Here is a 25,860-nt window from a genome sequence, read left to right as displayed (position 1 = left end):
CACTGAGTTCATCTATTCTTCTCCCCAGATCAGTGAGCATCCTTAACACTCTTTGTTTGAACTCTCTGTCGGGTAGATTGCTCATTTCTGTTTCACTTAGTTCCTTTTCTGGGGTTTTGTTCTGTTCCCTTACTTGGAATGTATTCTTTTGCCTCCTCATTTTGCCTCTTTCCCTGTGCTTGCGTCTACATATTAGGTAGGTCAGCTATGTCTCCTGCTCTTGGATAGGTGACCTTATGTAAGTGATGCTTAGGAGGCTTCCAGTGTGCTTCCCTCAGTTCTCAATGTTCCAGGGGTGACCCCTATGTGGGCTACGTGTGTCCTTCTGTTGTGGCTTGTTTGCTCTCACTGTATGCGCCCAGGGAGGCCGAGTTATGCTCCCGGCCAGCTGTTGTAATGCTCAGCTGCTTGTAGTTGTTGTGGGCCCTTCAGTCTCTTTATCAGGTGTGAGGAGCCCCTGCACAGTTGGCTGCAAGTTCTAATACCACATTTGTGTTGCAGTATTTCTTTTAAGTGAGTAGGCCCCCAGCGTGGCAGGTTGTTAGGCTCAGGGCCTTACAATTGCTGTAAGCCTCTAGCCTATTAGGTCTCTTGTCAGCTCTCTGAGGTTTGCAGCTGGGTGGGGCTGGCCTCAGGCACAGGAGCACCCAATTGTTTCAGGCTTTGGAAGGTGGGGCAAACCCCCTATGTGGGTCTTTAAGAAGCACAAGTCTTCTGCAGCTGACAAGCCCTGCCGCCCACAGGTCCACACACACAGTCAACACAGTCTTGCCCCGTGTGCGCTCCCTGACCTCCCGAAGCGGACCCAGTCTCTCCACAGCGGGAGCCCCACACCGCCACCGCCCCACACTCTCCACGCACTCCTTGTGCACACCCTGCCCCGCTAAAGTCGGCTCAGTTGCCAGGCTGCAGAGAATCCAGTCACCAATCTATGCAGGCCCACAAGTTGCCTGAGGGCTTGTTGTTGGGTGGGGCCAGTCTCTAGGGTGGGCTGCCTGCCCTGGCTGAGCTGGATTAAATCAGTGCTCTAGAGGGTGGGGCAGACCTGGGCTAGCAGGCCTCAGGAAGAACTCCAATAGCGTCTGTGTCAGCACGCCCACACCAGGCCACAACAATGGCCGCTGCCAATGTCCGAGTCCCTGGAGAGGTCACACTTCTCACTGAGATGCACTCAGGGCCTATTAGGTGAGTCTCTTTTCACCACAGCACTGTGCACCTTTCTTTCTGGTGATTTTAGGATGCTCTCTGAAACGGGTGAGTTTGCGCGCAGGCCCTTTAAGAGTCGGTTTTAGTTTCTTTGTGAACCAGCTTTTCTGGGGGTACTCCCCAATGTTTTAGTAGTAGGCAAAGTCAGATATTATGCCACTCATCTCGATTGTGCTGGGTCCACAAAATGCCCACAGCGGGGGTGCTCCCCTGCTCAGGGCCCCGCGCCTCCAGGGAGGGCTGCGTACCTGTGAGCTGCTCCCGGGGCCGTGAAGCTGGTGGCTCCTGAAGGTGGTGTTTTTCCTCTCCAGAAGGAAGTCTCTGCCTCTTCCACCTCAAGTAGGATTGTCCGTTGTTACAGGAGGTCCTCTTATCCAGTTTTCAGTTCTGTCTCAGGGGTAATTTTTCCACGAGTAGTTGTAAATTGGCTGTGTCCACCGGAGGAGGTGAGTTCCGAGTCTGCTTACGCCGCCATCTTGAGTTCGCCCCCCAGAGGCATTTTAAAAAGTAAAGATTTATCGATCATTCTCTTTTAGAAAAAAAACCCAAAACACAGGTCCTTCTCAGAATCTTGTGGTTTTAAGGAAGCACTGCCCAGAAAATCCAGAGACCCAGGTCTGAGTTCTGAGACTGACACTGATTCATGGTGCAGCCTTGAGCATGTCAGTTAACTTCTTCAGGCCTCAGTCTCTCAACTACAAAGTGACTATGAGGTACACTGTGGTACATTGATTAGACAATCTTTAATAAAATGTTTGTCAGATCAAAATGATTGCAGAGATCCAGAGTTGTGCCTTTGCTTTATGGATGCTGAAGAATGCATGTGGGTACTTTTCAGCTCTATCACTCTAGCATCCCATGATTCAATATTGTAGCCCATATTTCTGATATATGGGCATTCAGTGACCCCTGTCAACAACACAAATCCTAGATATGAAACTGTTCCTATAGGAATGGGATGTATTTTATGGTTCATCCTCCTGGTCTGGTGAGCCCAACCAAACACCTACGGTGTGCCAGGTGCTCTGCTAGGGTCTGGGGTACAAGGATGAGAAGGCACAGACCCTGCCCTGGAGGAGCTTATGGTCTGGTGGGAGGGAGTTAGACCCATGAACAGGTTATTTCAGTACAAGAAGGTACGTGAAACAACAGACTTTCAGAGAGTTTCTCAAAGTTTTTTCCCCAAAGCAAATTTTTTCACCTGCATGGGAAACAACTGGGGGGTTTGATAAAATGTACATTTTTGTCTCACTTCCACCCTCCAAATCTGAATCTTAGGGTGGAACTTGGGAATCTGCCTGTTTAACAAGCCCTCCAGGATCTTCTGCCTGACACAAAAGTTCATTATGGGAAAAGTTAGCTGTGGGAACTCACAGAAGGATGGCACAGCATCCTGCCTTTAAGGACCGCTGATTTGAGCTCTGTGCTTTTTCAGGTTCTATGGGAAATCCAATAACATTTAAGATAGAATCCATTCCCTGTAGGAATTTACAGCCTATACTTTTCTCTAGAGCCATAAAACCAGGATATTGTATCCACGGATAAGGGGAAAAAAGCAGAGTTGGAGCTCATCCCTCATGATATTCGCCCTCTGGCCAGCTGCAATGACGTGCCAGCTTCCTCCCCCATGACTCTCTTTTCCCTGGAACAGAAACCACTTGACCAACCATCTAACCATAGGGAGGCTTAGCTCTGCCCAAGACTCTGGGACCACTCTGATCTTAGGAAGGTGTTAAGCAGCCCATGTGGGTTCCTTGTCACTGCCAGTCCTGCTCTGACCTTCTACCTCATTATCAGACCTTAGCTGCATTCTGGGCTCCTGCTTCATCCTTATCCAGTGTTCTGGAACCTCTACAGCTCTTGCTTTTCTTTTTCTATGCCAGGGATGTAGCTTTCACCTGCAGCCCTGTGAATGGAGGCAATGCCACCTTCTCTACGTAGTGACGTGGCATGGTGTAGGCAGAAGACAAAGCATTTTCACAAGTATCATTGCATTTGAACTACACAGTAACTTACACATTTTCCAGAGAGATAATGGTATGTTTATTTTATAGATAAGTTTTAGGAACTTGGGAAAGTTCACAGTGCTGGTAAGTGGCAGACCCAAGTCTCAGATTGGAGTCTTCTTACTCAGCTATAGTATATGTCTATCACAGAATAATCAAAGGTCCTTTATTGGGGGAATGACTGTGGACAAGCCACAATTGGAGAGTCACTCTTTGTCTTTTTCTGGGTGTCCACTACTTGGAATGGCCTCTGATGCATTTGGTGAGCCAGTTTGCCAGATTGGAAATAGCCTGGCATTTGGAGTCCCTCTATTCTTTACTCTCTGTATGATCTTGGGCAAGTTTTAACCTTTCTGACTCTTAGGTTCTTTGCTGGTAAATGGGACAATAAACCCATACTAGAGAGTATTATTGAGTGGATTGAATGAAATAATGTAGATAATGTCCTTGGATCAATAAATGTTAATTTCCCTTCTATTTCCTTCTTCTCCTTCCACTGCTCATGGAGCCCAAGATATGCATCACCCCTTACTTCTGCAATGAACGGCCAGTGTCATACTTCCCAAGTCCCAGAGACTGTTGAGGAATGCTTCCTGCTATGTCATCTGACTCCGACGGTGACTTGCCTTGTCCTCATCAGAGGTGATCCCTCCCTTCCCACAGCACCGTGGAAATCCCACCTCTTTCTGAAACCAGATAGAACCTGGTGAAAAGGCAGAGATGGATCCACTTGAGCTTGCTAGTTTGTCTGCATTTTTCCCTGACCCTTACCTCTGAACCTCAGTTAGGCACAGTGGAGCACAGAAGAAAGGGCTGGGAACAAGGAAAGGATAGTCGTTCCAGTGGTCATGTTCTTTCTTGGGGAATTGGAAACCTGGATACACCTACTGGATGCTACGAACACTCGTGCATCAGAGTAAAGCCAGCATTTCAGGTCAGAAAGTATTTTACAGCCACTCAACATACCAAAGAGACACTAGTGCTTCTTGGAGTGGGTTCAAATATAGGCCAAGTGGCCAAGAGGATTGATTATTTCTACAAAGGATAATCTTTCTCACACACTATATTCTTTCTCTCCAAGTCTCCTATTTAAAAATAATAAATAGCCAATTATTATCAATTTATTTGCTGTTTCTTATAATTACATTATCTATGATTAACTCACTGGAGTCTAATTTGACTCTAGAGTTGTTTTGTAGGAACATTCCATCATTGGGCACGGTGGGACTCTTGTGAGCACAGCCTGACTCTGGTGGGCTCACGGAGCTCAATTAATGCACATGGAGAGGGACAAAGAAGAGGATGAGAAATGGCAGGAGGCTGAGTCTTGCTGAGCTGCAAAGTCTCTCCACATTCATTATTTCATTTGATACTCACACTAGCTCTATGAGACAGCTAGAATAGCTATTATCATCTCCAGTTTACAAACTGGGAAATGGACCCAGGTCAAATCATAACATGGTGCTCAAGATAGGAGTGAGACCCATGTTGGTACCCTGCTGGTGTTATCTCTAAGGATATTAATCATTGATTTTACTGGTAATCATTGTGTAATGGTTTGAATTTTGCAAAATGTTTTCAAATTCCTGATCTCATTTGGTCTTTAGAACAATCCTGTGAGGCAAAGAAGAAATGATAATGCCCATTTTTACAGAGGAGGTAACTTTGGTTTAGATAGGTGGTTTTTCATACCTTTAAGGTATGAAAACTGGGATGACAATCCTAGGCTTCTGCCTTCCGATAAAGTGCTTCATTCCATTATAGCACCCCTAGAAGCCAAGAACCTACTAGAAACATGTGGTTTAAAAGCAACATGGAACAGTCACATGAAATCATACTACATTTTGTACAAAAGGCTATTCTCTGGGACAGAGGCTTGTAATTTAGGGAGTCTGTGAGCCTCCCCTGAAATAATGTTTATATATGTGTATGTATACGCATAGCATGTATATGTCCATATAAACCATATTTTGGGGAAATTCATTAAAACTTCCATGAGATTTTCTAAAGAGTGTGTTACCCCGAAACATCCAATGAGTTAGTTGATTCTGGTCTCTTCTCCCCCAGTGGAAGACTAAGGTGGTGGGGTGGGTTCTGGACTGGGAAGGAGGTGAGAAGGCTTCAGAGGAGACCAGGGAAATAGGGTCATCAAGGCCAAAGGAGGTGGTCTTTTTTTTTTTAACTTTTTTTGCCTGTGTGTGTGGGGAAGATTAGCCCTGAGATAACATCCCATGCCAATCCTCCTCTTTGTGCCGAGGAAGATTGGCCCTGGGCTAACATCTGTGCCCATCTGCCTCTACTTTATATGGAATGCTGCCACAGCATAGCTTGACAAGCGGCGCGTCAGTGCGCGCCTGGGATCCGAACCCACGAACCCCAAGCCGCTGAAGTGGAGTGCGCGCACTTAACTGCTACACCACACCGCCGGCCCTGAGGTGAATGTTTTAAGATGTTGGGTTCAGACAATGGATACACGTGACAAATACACAGTGACAAATGCTGCTGAGACCAAAGGCTTGGAGAAATTGGCGTATTTGGCAGTCAGAGAAATTTCTGTGGAATTTTTGGACCAGAAAGCAGACCGTGAGGTATTAAAGAAGGTGAAGATGAGGAAGGGAAGACACTGCATATGGAAGTATTTCTTTAAAATCTGGCAATTAAGGGAGGTGGAGAGATGGAATATTAGCTTGGGGGGAAAGCAGGAACAAGGAAAGTTCTCTCTCTCTCTTTTTTATTCCCCTTAAAAATGGGAGATGATGAGTTTGTCGAGGAAGAATCTAATTTAAAGGGAGAGACCAAGTGAGAACGAAGGAGCCTAATTAGGAGACAGGATGGGGTGAATCCTGAGCTGAGATGGAGGGTTAACTTTAGAATAGATTTGAGACTCTCCTGAGGCAGGAGTGGTGATGGGAGGGAGAGGTGAGGATACAGAGATAGTGTTAGCTTCTCGCACGTTTCCTGCCAATTTCGTCTACAGACTACTTATGGCACTTACAGCAAGCAGCCAGCTACGCCATCCAGTCAGGCTGTTCCTGTCACCTCCAGGCACAAGGCCTCTTGGCGCTGGGTGTCTGGCAGCTTCTCACTGCCCTTCCCAGCCTGTTCTGAGTCTCTCCATCCCCCAGCGTCTGGCACCGACCCTGCCCAGGGGCTTCTCCAGCTGTTCCCTGTGGCCTCTCCTCGAGCCCCCAGCTTCACAGAATTCTCCTGGGAGTGATTTCAGTAGTAAAATACAGAAACATATTTGGGCACCAGTTTTCTTTGTTATTGATTTATTTGATTGCTAAATCTTCTGGAAAACTCACGCTACACAGTATACAGATACATCACTTTATTGTTACAGAATAGATTATCTTTGGCAATTTTTGTATAGAGCTTTGTTTCTGGGCCTTGCACAGGAATGGACTTCCAAATTGTTTCTAAGGTGTAATCAGAGTTTTCTTATTATTTTACTTTTAGTGCCTTTCCCAGAGATACAACCTCCTAAGTCTATGGAGAAACATTTCAATGAGATCCTGAAGCATATCTAAAGGTCTTTTCCACCCACTAAAATTCTCCAAGTATTAAATTCACCTCTAATTTCCCTTTCTGATAGAAGGTATTCAGAGGCTTTTGAAGGCTGGCTATTACCAGACTGTGAGGACATCTCCCTTAAGCTCCTGAGTCACTGGGCCATTTCCTCTGGGAACAGGGCCACATCTAAAAATCCTTTCTGATCCCCGAGATAGGTTGCAGTCGCTGCTCTATGTGTGAGGACTGTCCCATGGCAAGGCTGGCAGTGCTGGGGGTTACTTTTGAATCCTGTTCTTCCTTGGGGACCCCCTGCCTACTGTTCTGTGTGTCTAACCTGCTCATTGTCAGCCCAGTTCCACACCTGGGTACGAAAGCAAGATGTAGGTCAAGTTGGAATGGATTTTGTTGGGGATGCGAAAAGCTTCCCTGACCATCCTTTTAAAAATAATATCCCTCCCTCTTGCCCCACTGATCTCTGCCCCTCTTATCCTGCTTTATCATTCCACATAGGACACATCTCCCTCACCTGACAGATTATTTATGTGTATGTTTGTCTTTTCAGTTGAATGTGAACTCCATGGGAACAGAGGTGTTTTCTGTTTTCAACCTGCTGTATCCCCACGGGATACAGCACAGTGCCTGGCCCTTGGTAAGGGCTCATTACATACTGTTAAATTGTTGAATGAATGTGGGGATCAGGTCAATACTTGCTTGAGTCTGGGAAGCAGTGAGGTGTAGTGAGGAAAGAGCTGAATTAGGAGTCAAGAAATCCAGGTTCACCGTCCACCTCTGTCATCAGCCACCACGTACCTCACTCTTACCATCTGTGAGGCGAGCTAGCCACTGAAGCCCCTTACAACACTGACAATCTCTGGATGTTTGAAAGGAAGGGAAGTGTAGGAGAGGACATGGGCTTTGTTGATATTCAGCGTGGGTTTACCTCCTGGCTCTGCCACTAACTTGACCACCTTGGAAATGTTACTTAACTTCTCTGAGTTTCTATCTTTTTGTATAATAAGGGTAATAACTTCTCCTTTCGTAGAGGACTGTGAGCACTGAATAAGTGATATGTGTGAAGAATTGGGTTTGTTCACATCTGCTGCTACTATTAAGGATCAGGTTGTCCTTGGGGATGGGAATGGCCTCTGCTCATTCATCTTTCCCACTTCAACTGTCTGGTTTGGAAATAGATCACTACATTAATGGGCATGAAGCACGGCCCCACAGGAAACTGGTGTGTCACAGGGAGCCTCACCTGGCCTTTGCTCATATCAGTTGGTAAAGCGCCTTTTGGTGGCCTTTAAGATTTCAGCAAGCGGGTCAGACTTGTGAGCTGGAGCTTCCCCAGATTCTGGGAGGGCTGCACTTGGACTCATGTCGTAGGCATTACATGTCCTTTCCATTCTTTTTTTCTGGACTCTCGGCTGCCACATTGAAAATATTAATTATCCTACCAGTAGAGTTCTGAATTTGATTGGCATCTCTTAAATAATTGATTGAAATCCTTCAGGAGCTGGAGCTAAAGTTATTAATGAGTGTGTCTTTCACAGAGTATTATGGAGAGGACCAGAGAAGAAGTGGAAATGACTCGCTTCAGTAAGACTGCAAGTTGGTTTCTGTCCCCGCAGAAATGCACATGGGCGGAATCCCAAGGCCAGAGCTGAGAGTTGGCCTTGACTTAATCACTGCTCCTCTGACCTGTCCTCAAGGCTTCAACTCCTCACCCTGTTCTGTAGGGTCACCAGGTGGCTGGGTGGTATTTTGAGTTCTATAGTGGTTACTAGGGATCAGTCAAGTCAAGTTTGTACCCTTCAGTTTGGTTTAAAATAGAAATGTGCCACCAGGGTCTTAGAAAAAATGCTTTTAGACCTCTGCCTTTGAATGTTGTTTTTTTTTTTTTTAATTTTTCTACTTTGGCCCAAATTTCTTCCTCCTTCCACACGCCTGGGTTCTCTTTTTGCCACTTTTATCTCTCCTTCCTCTGTCTGTCCTTCATTTCTTGCTGCTCCACCTGCACCCAGACTCACTCATGCATTTGACAAATATTTGAGAGGTGGGGACAAGGAGGGCGTCAGACAGAGGAAGCAGCACATGCAAACGTCCACAACTTAGGGAGCTCACGAAGCATTTTGGGAAACCCAGGATTTGAGCGTGGCTGGAATATGCAATCCAATGGAGGAAAGGTGAAGTTGAGAGGAAAGCAGCAGTCAGATATTGAAGGGCTTGGCTTTCTATTTCAGGAGTTTTGACTTTATCCCCAAATTTACAGAGAACCATTAAGAAAGGGTATGTGTGTGACATGATCCGATTATGTCTTTGAAAGCTGTAGCTCTGTAATGCCAAGACTGGTTGGAGGGTGTCAGCTTGGAAACAAATTAAAGCCAAGACTGAAGGAGGGCAGTGGACAGATTAGAGAAATGCGAAGGGAAGAGGAATAATACAGTTTAATGACTATTTCAACGATGAGAGAGGGAGAAAGAGGAGTCAGAGACGACCTCGAGTTTTGGGTTGGTCAAATGAGAAGATGATGTTGGTAACTGAGAAAGAAGCAAAGAGTAGTTTGTTTTTTGGCAGGGTTGATGATGTATGACTACGGACTCGAGAAAGGACAGCAAACAGAGCTGAGGGCAGGAGCATGAATGCATAGCGGCACTGACTTGGGGAGTGCATAATTTCTCCTGCAGAGTTCAACTGCCCAGTGGAAGAGTGGACATGGCTGACTTTGGCTTTATAAGTGGTCACCCAGCTCTCTCCTTCCTGTTCCCTGGATGGCCCTTCTATATCACCACTCTAGGGAAAGAAGTGAACGACACTGACAAGGTACACCCACTTTCTGCCCTGCCAGGGCTTCACTGAAAAGATGAGAGTACATAGAACATTTGTCTGAGCTGCTCACCATTCCTCTCTTCAGACATAGTTTGGCAGGAGCATGGCTTTCCATTCAGATGATCAAGGAGGCAGCTTGATGTTTCCATTTAGTTCTTAGGCAGTGGCCTTACTCGGCCAAGTCAAATCTCATCAAAGCCTCATGAGAGGGGAAGCTGGTCCCTGCTCACTGAGCTCAGATATTTTATCAAAAGCCTTCATCAAGTGCCTAATGTGTGCATGGAAAAAATAGATATGAGGCACAGAGGAAAGTGAAGTTAAGGAGATCCACCCAGAATCTATAACTAAGAAGCTAGTATAAAGCAATTCAAAGAAGAGAATTTTGGCCAAGAGTAGGAGGACTAGAATTCTTGTTCAAGCTCTCTGGTTTACTGCTTATAGCACAGTGGTTCCAAGCACCATCTCTGGAGTCAGAATGCCTAGTTCAAATCCCGGCTCTGTTCTTGATTAGCTGAGTGAGTTTGGGTTATCACAAGGTTTAGTTAATCTGTGTGTCTCAGAGGAGGCTGCCATAAGCCAAGGAGGGCTCCTTCAGAGAGGTGAGTTGGAAAGTTAAAATCTGGGTGTTTCTAGCAGTTGCTGTACCTAAAAGACAAGTTGCACTTCCTAAAGAGTAGGAAGTGTGAAGCATAAATGCAGAACCAGAACTATGGTGAAAGAAAAAGGTTAACAATTCAGACCTATCCCTGGGGTGGTGGAAGATGAACGGGCAGACAATGGTTTCAAGTATAAGTGTCCCAAGTAGAAGTCTGGCCAAAGTAGGAAGCAACGAACAGCAAAGTGGCTCCACTGAGGAACCATTACCGAATCCATGCTCTTTCTTGCATGGACAGGAAAGCAACGTCCAGAGGAGGTAAGCTCTCATCCATGGGCACACAAGGAGTTCCTACAGGCTGTGGCGGCCACTACTAGCTGTTAACCCACCAGCCATTCCTCCTTCTTCCTTAGCTTCAACTTTTTAGCTGGGCACATTGCTGATTGAATCAAAGAAAACATTTCTTACCCTCCCTTGGTGTTAGGGATGACCAATAAAATGTCCACGCAAGTTAAGGACTTTCAGGTAAGAATATTTAGCGGGATACAGACAGCCTATAGGAACTATTTTGCCCTTCTCACCTTCAATTCTTCCTGCTTCCTTCCTGGATCTCTTGGAGCAGCAATGATCACCTCAGATCATGAAGTGACCTTGGAGATGGAACTCATGTAACTAGGGATGGCACAGCTGAAAGATGGAAAGAGCCTGAGTCCTGGAGACATCTTGCAGCCACCATATTAGCCCCAGATTGCCTACCTCTGAATTCTTTTAAAGTTGGGAGAAACACTCTCCTATTGTATCTAAGCCATTGTCATTCTTGGGTCCTATTCTTAGCCACAGAATGCTGTTCTTAATGCCCTGGCAGAACTGGGACTTCCCGGGGCCTGCTGTGTACCTTAACTATCATGCTTGGCACCTCTTCTTCCATGACCCCACTGCTCCCATGTGTGGAACTGTCCCAGTGTGCATGCACGAGCGGAAATCCAAAGCCAAAATAATTTTCAAAGCTGTCAGCTCTGTTTCCTGCAGACTCATGCTCCCCACTGCCTTCTCATTTCCCCGGGAGGAAAGAGAGGCTGCTGGTGAATAACTTTGCCTTTCCCAAATTGTTTACTATATCAAACACTCCATATCCACAGCACAGAATGTTATGATGTTAACATCTTGCTGAATTTGGTATAGTTTTTTTATTAATTAAAGAAACAAAACATTATAGGTTCAGTTCAACTCTCTTTGTGCTGTCTGTCTTTGATCCTATTATCCTCTCGCTTCCTCCAAGAAGCCATTCTCCTGAACTTGCATGGATCTTTCTCCGTGTTCTAATGCTACACGTATATTTGAATCTATAAATAATAGACAATGTTATTTTGCATATTTTAAATATGGGCGTAAATGATATATTAATGATTTGATTTTTTCATGCAACTTGAGTTTTCCAAAATCATCCCTCTTGCTACATAAGTCCAGCTCGCTGAGGCTCACTCACTGCTACGAAATGTACACTGCTTTTCCATTGCCGTATTGATAAGCATTTAGATTGCTTCCAATTTTTCAATATTACAAATAATGCAATAATAAATTTCTTTTTACACATCATACTATACATGGGGATGAGTTTTTCTAGAGCATATATCTAGATGTAAAACCAGTTGTCATAGAGACGCATCTCTTCCCTTTTATAAGATATTTCCAAATTGCTGTCTAAAGGACTTAAAACAATTTGCACTCTCTCAAGAATGAGGGTGCTCACTTCCCACAAAAACTTGGCATTGTGGAACCATTTAGTTTTTGACAATTGGATAGGTATGAAATGGTATCTTTTTGCTTTAATTGGCATTTCCCTGATTATTAATGAGGTAGGGCCTCTTTTTATATTTTTATAGGCCATTTTGATTTACATTTCTGGGAACTGTCTATTTTTATATTTTGCCTGTTTTTTTATTGAGCTGTTTGTCTTTTACTTACTGTAGCCTTTTCCCCACATGTTTTAGATATTAATCCTTCGTTGGTTAAATACATCACAAACTCTTGCTCTAAATCTCTCACTTGTCTTTTGGTTTTGTTCATGGTGTCTTTGATCATATAGAAGTCTTAAATTTTAATGTAATCCAATTTATTCCCATTTTTCTTTTGAGCTTTTATTTATTTATTTAATTAATTTATTTTTTGTGAGGAAGATCAGACCTGAGCTAACATCCGTGCTAATCCTTCTCTTTTTGCTGAGGAAGACAGGCTTTGAGCTAACATCTATTGCCAATCCTCCTCCTTTTTTCTCCCCAAATTGAGCTTTTTTTTGAATCTTAAGAAATCCTTTCTTTCCTGATTTTATGTAAAAATATCTTCCTGAATTTTCTTCTAATAGTTTAAAAGTTTTAGCCTTAAATCCATCTGGAGTCTACCTGCAATATCTTGTGTATAAAATAGAGCTCTAATGTTAATTTTCCAGTATGAGGAGCTAATTATTGTGACACTGTATATCAAACAGTCCATACTTTGCCTACTTATTCGTAATTCTCCTGTCATGTACCAAATTTCTAAAAATGCATGGATCTCTTTCTGGACTTTCTAGTTTATTCCATTTGTCTCTGTATCTCTCCACCTCTGTCACACTGTTTTATTAAATTTGATGCCTGTGGTATAAGTCCCTCTTCTTTTTGTTCTTTCTCAAAATTCTTCTGGCTACTCTTGGCCCTTTTCATTTTCGTATGAAATTTGATTAATCTTTTAATGAAATACTTTTTTCCTACCTCCTTCAACAGGTACTTCTCTCCTACCCCATCCGCATTCCAAAGATCTGGGTTCCAGCTCCAATTCTGCCACCAAATGGCCATCTGTTCTTGGGTGAATCATCTAACCTCTCCAGGTGTTAGTTTCCTCATCTGTCAGATCTGCTCTGCCTACCTCACAGGGTTGCTGAGCTGATCAAAGGAGATAAAGGCATGAGAATGTTTTGAAGAGTTAAAAACACCAAGGTAAAGTCAAAGAGTTAAGAACAATAGTCTCAGGAGTGGCCTAAGACAAAATGTGCAAGTTAGACTATTTTTTTCTCAACTGTCTTCTTTCTCTATCCTTCCTGGCTGTCTTTTCTTCCAAACTTCCAGGGTTGTGAGACACAAAGGTCTTCTATGGGGATAGATAGATTTATCATGATAGTGTGTTAGAGGCAAATTGAATTCATAAGGCCTGTGTCCAATTTCAGACTCTAGTTTTGTGACTAAAGATAAGTCACTCAAACTCGTTGAATCTCAATTTATTCATCTTTACCAGGGGCATAAAAATTCCCTCCCTAGTATTATGAAATTCAAAAGAAATATCGTAGATGAAAGTGCTTGGTAAAAGTGAACCCTCATAAGAATTGGAAGACATTGTTATTAGTGTTCTTGCTGATATTTATATGTTAAAAAGGACTTACTGGAAGGCAATGATGTTTACTGTGTTGAAAGGCTTTGATTTGCTCTTGCCACTTGAGTCTAGGCATGTAGGAGAATCAAACCCATTTTGTCTACAAGTATGGTTGACCCAGTACAGCGTCTACACAGTCTTCTAGAAGATGCAGCAGGTTCTCTTCTTAAATACCATTTCCTTTAGATTTTGTAGCTTGGATGTGTGGAGAAGTGGAGATGGTTGGGAGTCCATGATGTCTGTCTGGACGAACAGATAGAGCTGTCCTTACGCAGGTGCTGAGCCCAGCACTGACGTGAGGGGGTAAGAGCCTCAGGTGTTAAAGGGTGGGAACAAATCAGTCTTTATACCCTCCTTGCAGATATCATTCAGTTAAAATGAACATAAAGGTCAGCCCTGATGTTCTGTGAAAGGACTTCCTCTGGAGGGAGCATACTGCAGTGCCCCTGCATCTTTCTAACTTTGCTACTCAGACAACGGGTGCATCTCTTGCTCCTGTGCCAGGATCAGACTCAGGCTTGGGCTAAATGACATTCATGGGCCAGATGACATGAGAGTGTAGCTCACTTGCTTAACCTAATGCAGAATGCCCTTTTCCTTGGTAATTAGGCTCTTGCTTTTTCCTCAGTTCTATTGAAACAGGATTTCTTACCTATTCTCTAGCCACCTCCATGGCCTTCACTGGACTCTACTGTTTTGAACACCAGTCTCTGCTGGAAGGTGCTGGAATATTTCTAAGCCAATATCAACATTACCACTTCTGTTCTCAGCCTCTGCCAATGGCCACTTCTCTGGTGTGGTTTTGGTAGATCCATGGATTTTTGACCTGGGTTTATACCTTAATTCTCCAAATTCATCATCTGCCTGTCCTTTCTCTTGGTCTACACCATTTCTGACCCAATCTCCTTCTCCTATCCCGATGTGATCCCTGCTTGCTTTGCTCCCATTTTCAAGCAACATCAAGGGTTTGACTCATCCAGGCCCTGTAGTGTCTAGCTTTACACTGGATGAGGCACATGACTCTTTTCCTTCTGATTCCTAAGTTCTGAGTCTAGGACCACTTTGTGAAACCTGTCATTCAGGTCTCATTCCAAACAGACCACAGCTGACTTTATTATCATTATTTTTCAAATATGGACATGAAACTTAGGAATAGATATTCTAGTAGAAGCTGTGATTGCTTATATCCTCCTTCATGAATGATCACAGGAAAAATGCATCTCAGCTGGTGACCAATGTATGAACCAAAGCTTGATGACTAGTGGATTTTGTCATTTTTCTCTCTACTAGTGGACCTATAGGTACAATTAAAAAAACTCATTTTGGTTATGCTGAAAATAATTCATTAAAACTTGTTAGTACTTAGAGATGGGATCAAAGGTAGCTGTGATGTGGCTGCTGGTGAAAATTAACTCAGACTTTAGGGAAATCCACCATTTTTAGGATTTTTAGAAAATGTCCTTAGCCTGAATTTTGTTAGGAGTAAGTATAATAAAACGCCACTGTAATTAAAATACTTATAAACCCACTAGACAGAGCGATTGTGGAAAAAAAAAAAAACTGGACACAAATGGGATAGAAATAGAGCCTCATTTGGCCTATTCACCCTTCTAGTGGGAAACCAATACAACTGCCACTTCATTAACTGCTCTGTGTTAGGAAAAGCTGAGCTTACCACAAAATAATAATGGTGATAGCACAGCGATAATGATGACTCTCTGCTACATTTATCTAGCATGTTATACTTTTCAAAGTACTTTCTGTCTATTCATGTTTTTGAGCCTGGAGTTCTCAGTATTTCCATAAGAACGTGGAGGAGGTGGAGAAAGTGGGCATCTTCCACCTGATCTAACAAATGAGGGAGTCGTGGCCTACAGAGTCTAAATGACCCTGTGTCATCACAGTGGTCAACAGCAGGACTGAGCCTGGGGGCTGCTCTCCATATGGGGATCCGTGTTTACTGTAGCTCTCTGCTCCTCACACTTGGAGTTACTCAATACAGGGGCAAACGCTGTCTCCAAAGACCTTACACCTTACACCTAAGGCTATGGGAAACAGTTCTTATTTCGCTCTCAAAATAAAGAATAAAATCACTAAAGAATTAGTCATTAAAGTTAGCCGGGAAAAGGCCAAAGAGTTGAATGGTGGAGAAAGAAGACCTTAAGAAACCTAGAAGTGGACACCAATCTGTCACCTGCCCCACTAGAGTTTGTGATGCTGGCCAGTGATGTCTCCAAATGTGCCAGAATGGACACATTTTCCTCCTTCCTGGGGCCCCACTCATGTATCTTGGAGCAATTTCCAGGAGCCCTGTACATTACGGCCTCTAAAATCTCATCACCAATACGAACACTACTTGCCCCTACCCCACCACCAGACCCAGGTGCAATTAGACTCACCTTAAAGGAGACAAGACAACCAGAGGCCAGTGGCACAAAGAGGAACAATCCTCAAAGGCACCCCCAAATCACCTGAACAATGCAGGAGTGAGACTAGAGGTCTTCAATGGTTCTGCTTATTCCAACAAGATCCCATTTTACATTTGGCGTCATAGTACAATTTTGACTTAAAAGACTTGAGTTTGAGAGCCATATGGTAACTCTGACAGGGTTATAATGCGATCCTGGTCATTATCACTTAGGCTTCATGAGGTTCAATTCTCTCATCTATGAAATGGGTGTGATAACCGTGAGTCTCCTTTCCACTTTAGAAGGTTGTAATGAGAGTCAAATACCTAAATGTCAAGCACTGTAGAGAAGAGATGGTTTTGGTTATGGTTTTATTATCGATGGTAGTGCTAATCATCGCAACTATAGCCTAATAGTAACAATGATATTATAAGAATCAGTGACTGTGGTAGTGCTGGTAAGGCATTTCTGAGATTATTCATTGTAGATACTTGCTGAAGAAGTCACTGGTGTTGACATAATGTGTACCGTGCCCTTTCTTGAATTATTTCCTTGAAGCTTTATGACAACTCTAAGAGGTAGATCCTATTATTGTCATTTTACACAACAAGAAACCAAGGCTTAGAGAGAGAGATAGGTAATTTTAAAGTTGATATCTTGAGACCCCATTGGCCTCCATGGACTTCCAGCATTGGTGGGTACAACTAGCACTTCCAGTGTAGAACAACCTTGAGTCATTGATAGGTCAACTAATCCCTGCTCTGTGGTTGACATATGAATGCCCACTAAGAATTTCCTCAGCAAGAACTTTCCAACTCTATGATTTTCCTAATAGAACCTATGATGTGTGCTCCCCTAGCAGAGAGTGGAGTTTTGGGGAAGTGACTGCCAGCCACGGACTAACCCAAGGCCTCTTTCATCAAAGTGAGGCCGATATGACTAGTTCTCACCAATGGGGTGTGATGTGTGTCAATTGTAGGCCAAGGTGGGTAGGAACTGGAGGTGACATCTTTACTTTCTCCTTCCCTGTCAGCCAGGTAGATACAAAAGATCCAGCATAAAACTCAGAGGCCCTAGAAGATGGTGAAGCCACAAGATAGGAGGCACCTGGGTTTCTGAATCACTGTTTTGACAAACACCCATTTGGGCCTTATATGAGGGAAAAAATGATCTATTGTGTTAAACCATCACGATTTGGGTGTTATCTGTTACATCGGCTATTGTACTATAGATCCCAACGAAAAGAGATCCACCAGTATTTCAGACCTGGTTCTAATCCCCTGCCATCTTGGAGACCATTGCCTTCCTTCCCCATGGATACCAGTTTGCCCATCCTAAGCTGCTTTCTTTGTCCTCTATATAGGTGTAGAGCAGTTGGTTTGCTGTCGAACAACCAATAACTCTTATGTTTGATAAAACAGTAGTATTCATCAGTAAGTGACATTAAGATAATATTTACATTGCTGAAGAAGTCATTCCAACCCTGAACCAGCAGCATCCCAACTCAGGCCCTCCTGGTGGCGTGAGGCAGGAAAACTAATGAAGTATGGGGATTATTAATGACTATCTTCTCACTCATCCATCCATTCTTGTTTTTCAAACTTGCAAATATGTTTAGCAGTATCAGATCTGTTCATCTATATTTGACATATAAATAGAACATATCCCTTTGGAATTTTGCAGAGAAGATGGCCACATGGTCATGCGACCTCATGTCTGGAAGAAACTAGAATTGACCTGGCAAGACACTGGTTCAAGGGAAGAAGATCTTCATGGGACCCAGCTCTCTCAGGTCAATCATAGTTCCCATGTGGTCATAGTGACCTCAGAGGGGAAAAATAATTGTAGTTTTCCATGCTAGCATTATTGGTGGTAATAGTTGTTTTAGAAGACACAAACACAGCAACAAGTTCTAGAACATACTCACAATTTCCTTGGACACAGTGGGATCAAAGTGCTCTATAAAGGGTCTGATGAACTTCTATTTAGTTGACTTCAAATCGTAAGCAAGAAACAGTCCTGTAAAGATAGACAGTGGAGGTCAGAAAGACATCTAGAAGATTTAAATTGCTTTGTCTTTTAATTTAATAATATTTACTCTTTTTAAAATGGTAAACAATACATGTTTGTTTTAGAAAAAATAGAAAATACAGATTGGGAAATAGGACATAAGACTCATCTGTCATCCCACCATTGGATATAACCACTGTTAACCCATGGAATCCTTATAGATTGTTTCATGAATATTTGTGTATATACGGATATATATTTTTTCTATTGTTTCTAGTTTACAAAACAAGGATCATACTGCACATACTGTTTTGTGATCTGCTTTTCTTTGATTGAATAAGATGTTATGAATATCTTCTGCCAATAAAGAAACTTCAACTGTGTGGTAGACAGCTTCTAAGATGGTTCCCAATGATCCCCGCCCTCTCGCATACACACCATCGTGTAAACCGCTCCTCCTGGAGTTTGGGCTGGACCTCTGACTTACTTCTCACCAATAGAATATGGCAAGAGTGATGAGATGTCAGTTCTGAGATTAGGTTACAAAAAGAATCTGGCCGCTGTCTTGCTCACCCTCTCCTCCTCTCTGGCTTGCTTACTATGATGAAGCCAACTGCTATGTTGTGAACTGCCCTACAGAAAGGAGGGCAGTGGAACTGAGGGAGACCTCCAGCCAACAGACCTGGAGGAACTGAATCCTGCCAACAACCACTTGATTGAGCTTGAAAGTGGATTCTCTCCAAGTTAAGCCTTGAAATGATTCAAACACCTTGATTGCAGCCCGATGAGAAGCCCTGAGTCAGAGGACCCAGTTCAGCTCTGCCCACAGACTCCTGACCCACAGTAACTGTGAGATAATATATGTTTATTGTTTTAAGCTGCTAAGTTTTGGGGTAATATAGCCATAGATAACTAATACAAACCTCATGGTTGTTGATAGCTGTTTATTATTCTAATGTAAGGTTGTACCATAATTTACACAATCTTTTATTGCCACAGATTTTTGTATTTTATTTGTTTTGCTATTATAAACAGGACTGCAATGAATGTCATTGTAGCTAAATGTTGGTGCATATCCTTCATTCTTTCCTAAGGATAAATTCCTTGAGGTGGCATAGCTGGATTTCAGAGTTTCCATCTTTTAAGGTTTTTGAGATGCCATTTCCCAGTTGCTTTTTGGTGGGATTGTACCCATTTACACCCCTGCTGGCTGGAGTTTGAAGTGGCTGCTGGCCCACACCAAAGGGTTTACGTTTCTGAAGCATTTTTTGGTTAATTTCAACCATTCTGTCTTGAGCTGTGTCTTCATGCAAACCAGTTAGAAACAAAATCAAAACCAAATACAAAAACCCAAGAATGATGACTAAGTTTGAATCTTCAAAAGTGCTAGATAATTTGATGCTAAACAGTTTATTCAAAGTACTATTGTTTTGAAATCAGTCAGATCAATTCAACCACCCTCAAATTGTTATCATTATCTTTCAATGAGCACTGAACTTCTGAAAATATGGTGGTACTCATAGTCCCAAGAACTTTGAGAAGGAAAACAACAATACTGGTTGAAGTCAATATAACAATGGGCTATTTTGAAAATCTTAGTTTATTTCAGTCACACAAAGGATTGTCAATAAATTCAACTTTTTAAATTACGAAACTGGATGGACTGTATTCAAAAGATATATTTTTTTGGAAGCATTTTGCATACATAGATACCACCACCATTTCCAAATTGCAACTTCACTGTTGGGGAAGAATAAATATTTTAATGAATGCTATATATTTTAACAGGCTTTGAACCCTGCGGTTGGTTTAAGCTAAGGGTGCAATTTCAGGCATCTAAATAAGTAAATAAATGAGGAAGAAAATCCATGTTAATTGCAGTAATTTGCAGTACTTTCAAATTCTTAATTAAGAAATAAAATAGGATTCATTATCCATGCCCAATGTAGATGGCATACATAGATCACCATTATGACCAGACACAAGACCTGACGTTATTGCCATAAATGAGGTAACAGAGAGAAACCACTGGTGCACTATTGGCCAAAATGTGCAGGCACAAAGAGGGAGGAAAGAGGGCAGCTCAAAATGCCTGTCCTCCATAAATGCCTTTCTTACTGAGCTGGAGATTGCATTATCCCCAAATATGTCCCCTGAGCCTGGAGTCCCCCCACTCCCTCCTAATCTTTGGGATAGGATCTTCTTTCAGCCTCATGCAAAACTTCTCCGAGCCTATCTGGATACCCTGCAAGTGTCAACTTTTTCTCAATCACCTGCTCCAGGTCATTTGTGTGCCTGGGTTTCAGGTCCCTCCTGCCTCACTCTCTTGGTGACTTCTAATATTCTTCCACAAAGTTGGGAAGAAGAGAAGAACTTTTCTTATAACCTGAGGCATTCTGACTCATGCTGCCTTTTGAAAAATTAAGCATTAAACTAGGGAGAACATATAATTTATCACACAAAAATCACTTTTTGTTTTTTGGTGAGGAAGATTGCCCCTGGGCTAACATCTGTTGCCAATCCTCCTATTTTGCTTGAGGAAGATTGTCACTGAGCTAACATCTGTGCCAGTCTTCCTCTACTTTATATGTGGGACACTGCCACAGCATGGCTTGACAAATGGTGTGTAGGTCCGTGTCTGGGATCCAAACCCGTGAACCCCGGGCAGCCAAAGTGAAGCACACAAACTTAACCACTACGCCACTGGGCCGGCCCCAAAAATCACTTTTGACTGGGACAAATGCTTAACTGGACAGGACACCGGACATAAACTGGGACTGTTCCAGACAAATGAGAATTCTGGAAGCCCCCAATGAAAACTCATCCAAGCCCCCAGGGCAGGAGTAGGGTGGGGGGTGGACATAGGTTTTCAGGTAGGTGAAAGGGAGTTCTGCTTTGGTGATGTGGGCTGTAGGGGTGATATCAATGGGCTTCTGAAGAAAGCATTGATACACCTGGCTGCGAGCAGAGACGGCTGGTCATTGTTCTTTTGCTAGGCATACTAATATGGACAGTAGGTGTGCCTCTCCTGGGCCCTCTCTTTCCTGCTGTCCTATTCATCTTAGTCTTGCAGGCTGGCATGGACACAACATGGAAGTTGACATGTCTGTCACTTCCACGTCTGTTGACATGGGCAAGTGTGGGCAGTGAATCATAGTCAGCTCAGTGGTGAGAAGAGTACAGAGAAGGAGCAATTTGGAGGAGTATGAATGACTCAAAAGGAAGAAAGGAAAGGAAATCATCCACTGAAGATCTCTAAAAGGAATGAAGAATCTTGTCTGGGATTGGACCCTGAAGGATTTTGAGCAAGTAGGACAATTTTGGTTTTACCTGTAGACCCAAGGAAAATCAGAAATTAACACATGTATTTATCAAATGCCTATTATATCCCATACAGAAGTCATAAGAGTAGTCTGAGACATACTTTCTGTTCTCAGGGGACTTAAGAAGTAGATTCTTTGAGTCAAAGGCTCCTTTCTTTTGAAAGGAGATCCAGAGAGAAACCTAGACTCTGGTAGCTCTACCGACTGAGCCAGGCTGAACCTTTCGTGGATCACATCCACACTGAACACTTCTGTGGAATTCACAAGGGCTGAAATGAGTGTCCATATCTTGTAGTGTTCTATTTCTTAAAGGGTCCTTCCTCCCTGGCTGCATATGGATGGAGTCCAGACCATTGTGGGATGTGGGCGCTTGTTGCTGTGGGAAGTGTGAACGATTATCTCCATTCCTTACCCAAATAGGGTGCAGAACAGAATCATTCTGCCTTTAGTGTTCTGATGACTCATGGTAAAGAAAATATGGAGCTTTTCCAATTATAGAAGTAAGCCAAGGAGAAACAAGTTCAGAATGCATCCATAAAAACTGAGGCTAGATACCAGACTAGAAGAAAGAAACACACTATATAAAGTGTTCCTGTAGAATTCACTGTTTTGTGTGTACTAGGTACTCTGCCTTGCCTCAGAGAGAGAGTGAGAGAAGGATGCTAAGAAGATATGATGGAAAATGGGAGAAAAGTGGGCAGGAGACCTGTGAACAATTAGAAATGCCCTGGGAAATATACCTTGTTATGCATTTGCAAGAAGGAACCAGGAGAATTAGTTGCTGAAATTCTTTTGAAGAGAGGCCTTAAAAGTAATTATGTCTCAACTATTACATTTGAGAGTTTTTTGTTCATTCTTTTATTTATTCCTTTCATGTAATAAGTATTTATTGAGCATCTTCTCTTTTCCAGATATAGTATTAGGTGCTGGAGATTCAGGGGAAGCCAGACAGAGGTTTACAGCCTTTTAAAAGGGACTTCTATTTTTAAATGGCAGTGTTAAGACAGCCCTGACCACTTCTTTCTGAGTGTATTCCAAAACAACAAGGAAAATGAAAAACAGAAATAAATGCAAACTTCACGTTTGTTGCAGAAGGGCTGCCAAGTGCCATAAAATTCCAACCAGGGGCAGGTAGATATTGAAAGATGTCTGCTGCCAAAGGCCTCTAACAAGGGTGACAGAGCACAGAGTTCATCAAAGAGGGCAGAACTAACACCATCTATTGGGGAAAACCTGGTCTACGGTGAATGGGCTGTCTGTGAGGGCATCCCTGGACCCTGTTTGGCTCCATCGAGAAGAAGGGGAAGTCATAGAAAGAAACAGTGAGGCATGCCATTTCTGCAGGAAGCAGTCTGTTGGAGAAGATAGGTTCACTACCAATTGATCTTGCAACTTCCAATCTCTTCTTTCTTCTGGGATATAGTAAAGGCTGAATCAACATGTACACATGTACATACACACAACTCTATGTGCCACAAGGTGCATCCTTGTTAATGTGAGAGATTCTGTGCTGGATGGTATCATAGCCTAGCCCTGGCCCCATAAACTTTCTGCAAAATAGCTGGTTAAGAAAGAGCTTATTTTAGTTAAATATGAGTCAGAATAAAAAAGAAGCCATCAGAAGAACTCTACAAAAATACTACAAGAGAGGAAGGCAATGATTAGAGAAAACAAATGGACAAAGAACACACAATCAAATTGTGTTTCCATAGAGCTAAAGGAAACTGTGCCAAGCAAATGAGCATAGACCAACAAACAAAAATATTTTAAAAAACAACAAATCTTAGTGAAAAATATCAATTACATAAAATAAGACCTCAAGGAAGAAAAGTCAAGACAACTGAAACTGACAAAAAATGAGTTAGCAGAGCACAGGAAAGAAGTGGGGGAGAAACATAACGTCATCACAAAAATTAGGGAGCCATCAGAGGCAACAAAAAGGAAAACAGACACTGTCCAAAATACAAAAGTAGCTTAAGAATAGGATTGACGGAATGAATAAAACAAAATGAAAATGAACAGTTAAAAAAGATTAGAAAAAGAACATGCAAGCTATGGAAGATGAACTAGAACAATAGACCTATGTGCAGGCATAAACGCAGTACTTGACGGAGAGTACTGAAAAAAGTAGAATAGAAAATATGTTTGGAGAAATATCATTACAAAATATTTCCCAGAACATTTAAATCTACATGCAAAGCAAACTCAAACCAAACCAAAACAAACTGTCTCAGGAAAAACTGATATCGAAATATCAACCCAAAAGGTAAAGGAAGACTCTTTTACCATCCAAACAAACCAAAAAACGAAACAGACAAAATAAAACAAAACCAAATGCAAAATTTCTTTTCTAAGGGGGAAAAATTAGGTTGGTTTCATAGTTTTCCACAGCAACATATCATGCTAGAAGACAGTGGAACCATGCTACAAAAACCTCATTAAGAATTAAATTTAAAAAATTTTTAAAAATTTATGCTCAAACATCTGTTCAAGTACAAATGCAGCACTAAACATCTAATAACCCAGGAAATTTGGTTACCAGGATTTATTCTTCTCTTGAAGAAACTAGAGGCTGAACTTGAACCAACCAATAGAGAATGGAGAAATTATAGCAGAAAGACTGGTGCTGAGTTTTTCATGATTTAATTTAGGATTAAGGCAAAAAAATACTATAGCAATTATGGTTAAAGAAAATAATGTAAATTTTAGTGAACTATAGCAACATGAAAAACATTGAAACTAACAAAATTCAGGAGGTGAGGGGAGAGAGAAGGTGGGAGGCAGCCAAGAGGCAAAAGTTACCACTTAGGGCTAATGAATCAAGTAGTAGAAAGAAATGTACATTAAAAATTGTAAAGTTAAAATAGGCAGAAATATCATCATCATCATCATCATCACAATCAACTAAAATTGGGCAGAGTAGGAAAATGAGAGGCAGGAGAGGAGGAAGTATGTAAATTTCATCATCTTGCAGAGCTGACAGTCAATAGCTACCAAGGACATAGAGAATTAAGTATATTGTTAGAAGATAACCACTTAAAGAATGAAAAATATTAAAACTTTCTAAACTATTACTATGAACCAACACAGAAACCAAATTAAAAAACAAAACACAGACCATAAAGTGAAATAAAAGCAGAAAGACTATGATATTAAGACTAAGTCCACGCATATCTATCATATCAAAAAATATAAAAGTAAAAATGTATCAATTCAAAATAAATAGTTTCTCAGCTTCAACTACAAAGCAAAAAACCAATTATATGTTGTGTGCAAGAGACACAATTAAAAAAGGGACCGGAAAGTTGAAAATAAAAGGAGGGGCAAAGTCCTAACCAGCAAAGGCAGACAAGCAAACAGAACGAACACTAGACATCCCCACTTTAACATCAGACAACATTGAGTTCAGGGCACAAAACAGGGAACAATGCAAAGATGGGAACTTTATTGCGATCTACAGTGACGCTTTAAATATTATGAGTATTTATGCACCGAAAAATATAGCAGCAACATTTATTAAACTGAAAGGCAGTACATACAAAAATAAAGGCAGAGACACATGAATAGTAAGAGACTACAGTAATACAATTCCCTCCGTTCAAAGTAATCAGAGAATGCTTTCAGAGCTGCATTATGCTTAATTTTGGAATTATCTATACTTTTCAACTCCCTATATTTGTACAAACAGCTACCAGAAAATCTGACAGTGTCTCTCCCCTACTATAAATCCATCGATAGCTCCCCATACCTGCCGCATAAAGGCCGAGTTCCTCCAGGATCTGGCCCCCGCCTAGTTGTCCAGCCTTCTCCCACTCTGCATGTGTTCAGAGATATCCCGCCAACTGGGGGTCTCTTTTCCACATCTCCTTGCCTTTGCCTTCTCGTGCTGTTTCCTCTCTATGGATGCTTTTTACTACCTCTAACTGCAGGTGGATGTAACCTATAAGACTTCATGAACATGTCAGTTTTCTGGGAAGTCTTCTTTGCCTCCAACCCTGCCTGGTACAGGACACAATTAATACACACTTACACCTCGCTGTCACTGTCCCAGTTCTGTAGGATTGAGGCAACCGAGATATCTTCATTTCACATCATCTCTCACTCCCTACATGAAATTAGGTACTAAGTCTGCCATCTCTTCCCCTATTATTTTTCATTTCTTCTGCAACCACCCGACCATCGCCCCCTGCACTCCTGAGCTCCTCTTCTTTGAGTATTTTGCCACCAGCCTTACCCTGTCCTGTTGATTCAGCATTCTGCACCTGCAATCCATCTTCCTAAAGCAACACTTGGTCAAGCCAGCTTCTTTGCTCCAAAGTCTCCAATGATCAATTTCTTCATCTGTGTCAAGGCTTTCTACAACTGGACATGATGCCCTTTCCAAAATGATCGTCCATCACTCCCATGTTATACACTGTTCCATCCACATCTATGATCCCTCCAACCATGCCATGTACACATGCTGTGACTATTACCTTCCTGACCTACACTTTAACTATCTTCCTCATGTTCTCTCTCCTTTTTTTCTGCCTACCTATCCAAATCCTGCTTCAAGAGTAACTGCATGGGCA

The 25,860-nt window shown here is 42.3% G+C and overlaps 1 long non-coding RNA gene across 1 annotated transcript; it reads left to right on the top strand.

Annotated features, from left to right (window-relative positions):
• The first annotated feature begins 1,109 nt into the window (after nucleotides 1-1,109).
• LOC147915300 (uncharacterized) lies at nucleotides 1,110-18,901 on the top strand. Its single transcript, XR_015554222.1, has 3 exons — nucleotides 1,110-1,185; nucleotides 12,906-13,118; nucleotides 17,640-18,901. It is a non-coding gene; the product is annotated as an uncharacterized LOC147915300 (long non-coding RNA).
• The last annotated feature ends 6,959 nt before the right edge of the window (nucleotides 18,902-25,860 follow it).

Source organism: Ceratotherium simum, chromosome 14 (assembly GCF_057802395.1).
Source record: "Ceratotherium simum simum isolate JZ-2026a chromosome 14, ASM5780239v1, whole genome shotgun sequence".
In the NCBI taxonomy this organism is placed as follows: Eukaryota; Metazoa; Chordata; class Mammalia; order Perissodactyla; family Rhinocerotidae; genus Ceratotherium; species Ceratotherium simum.
This window is presented reverse-complemented; position numbering and strand designations above follow the sequence as displayed.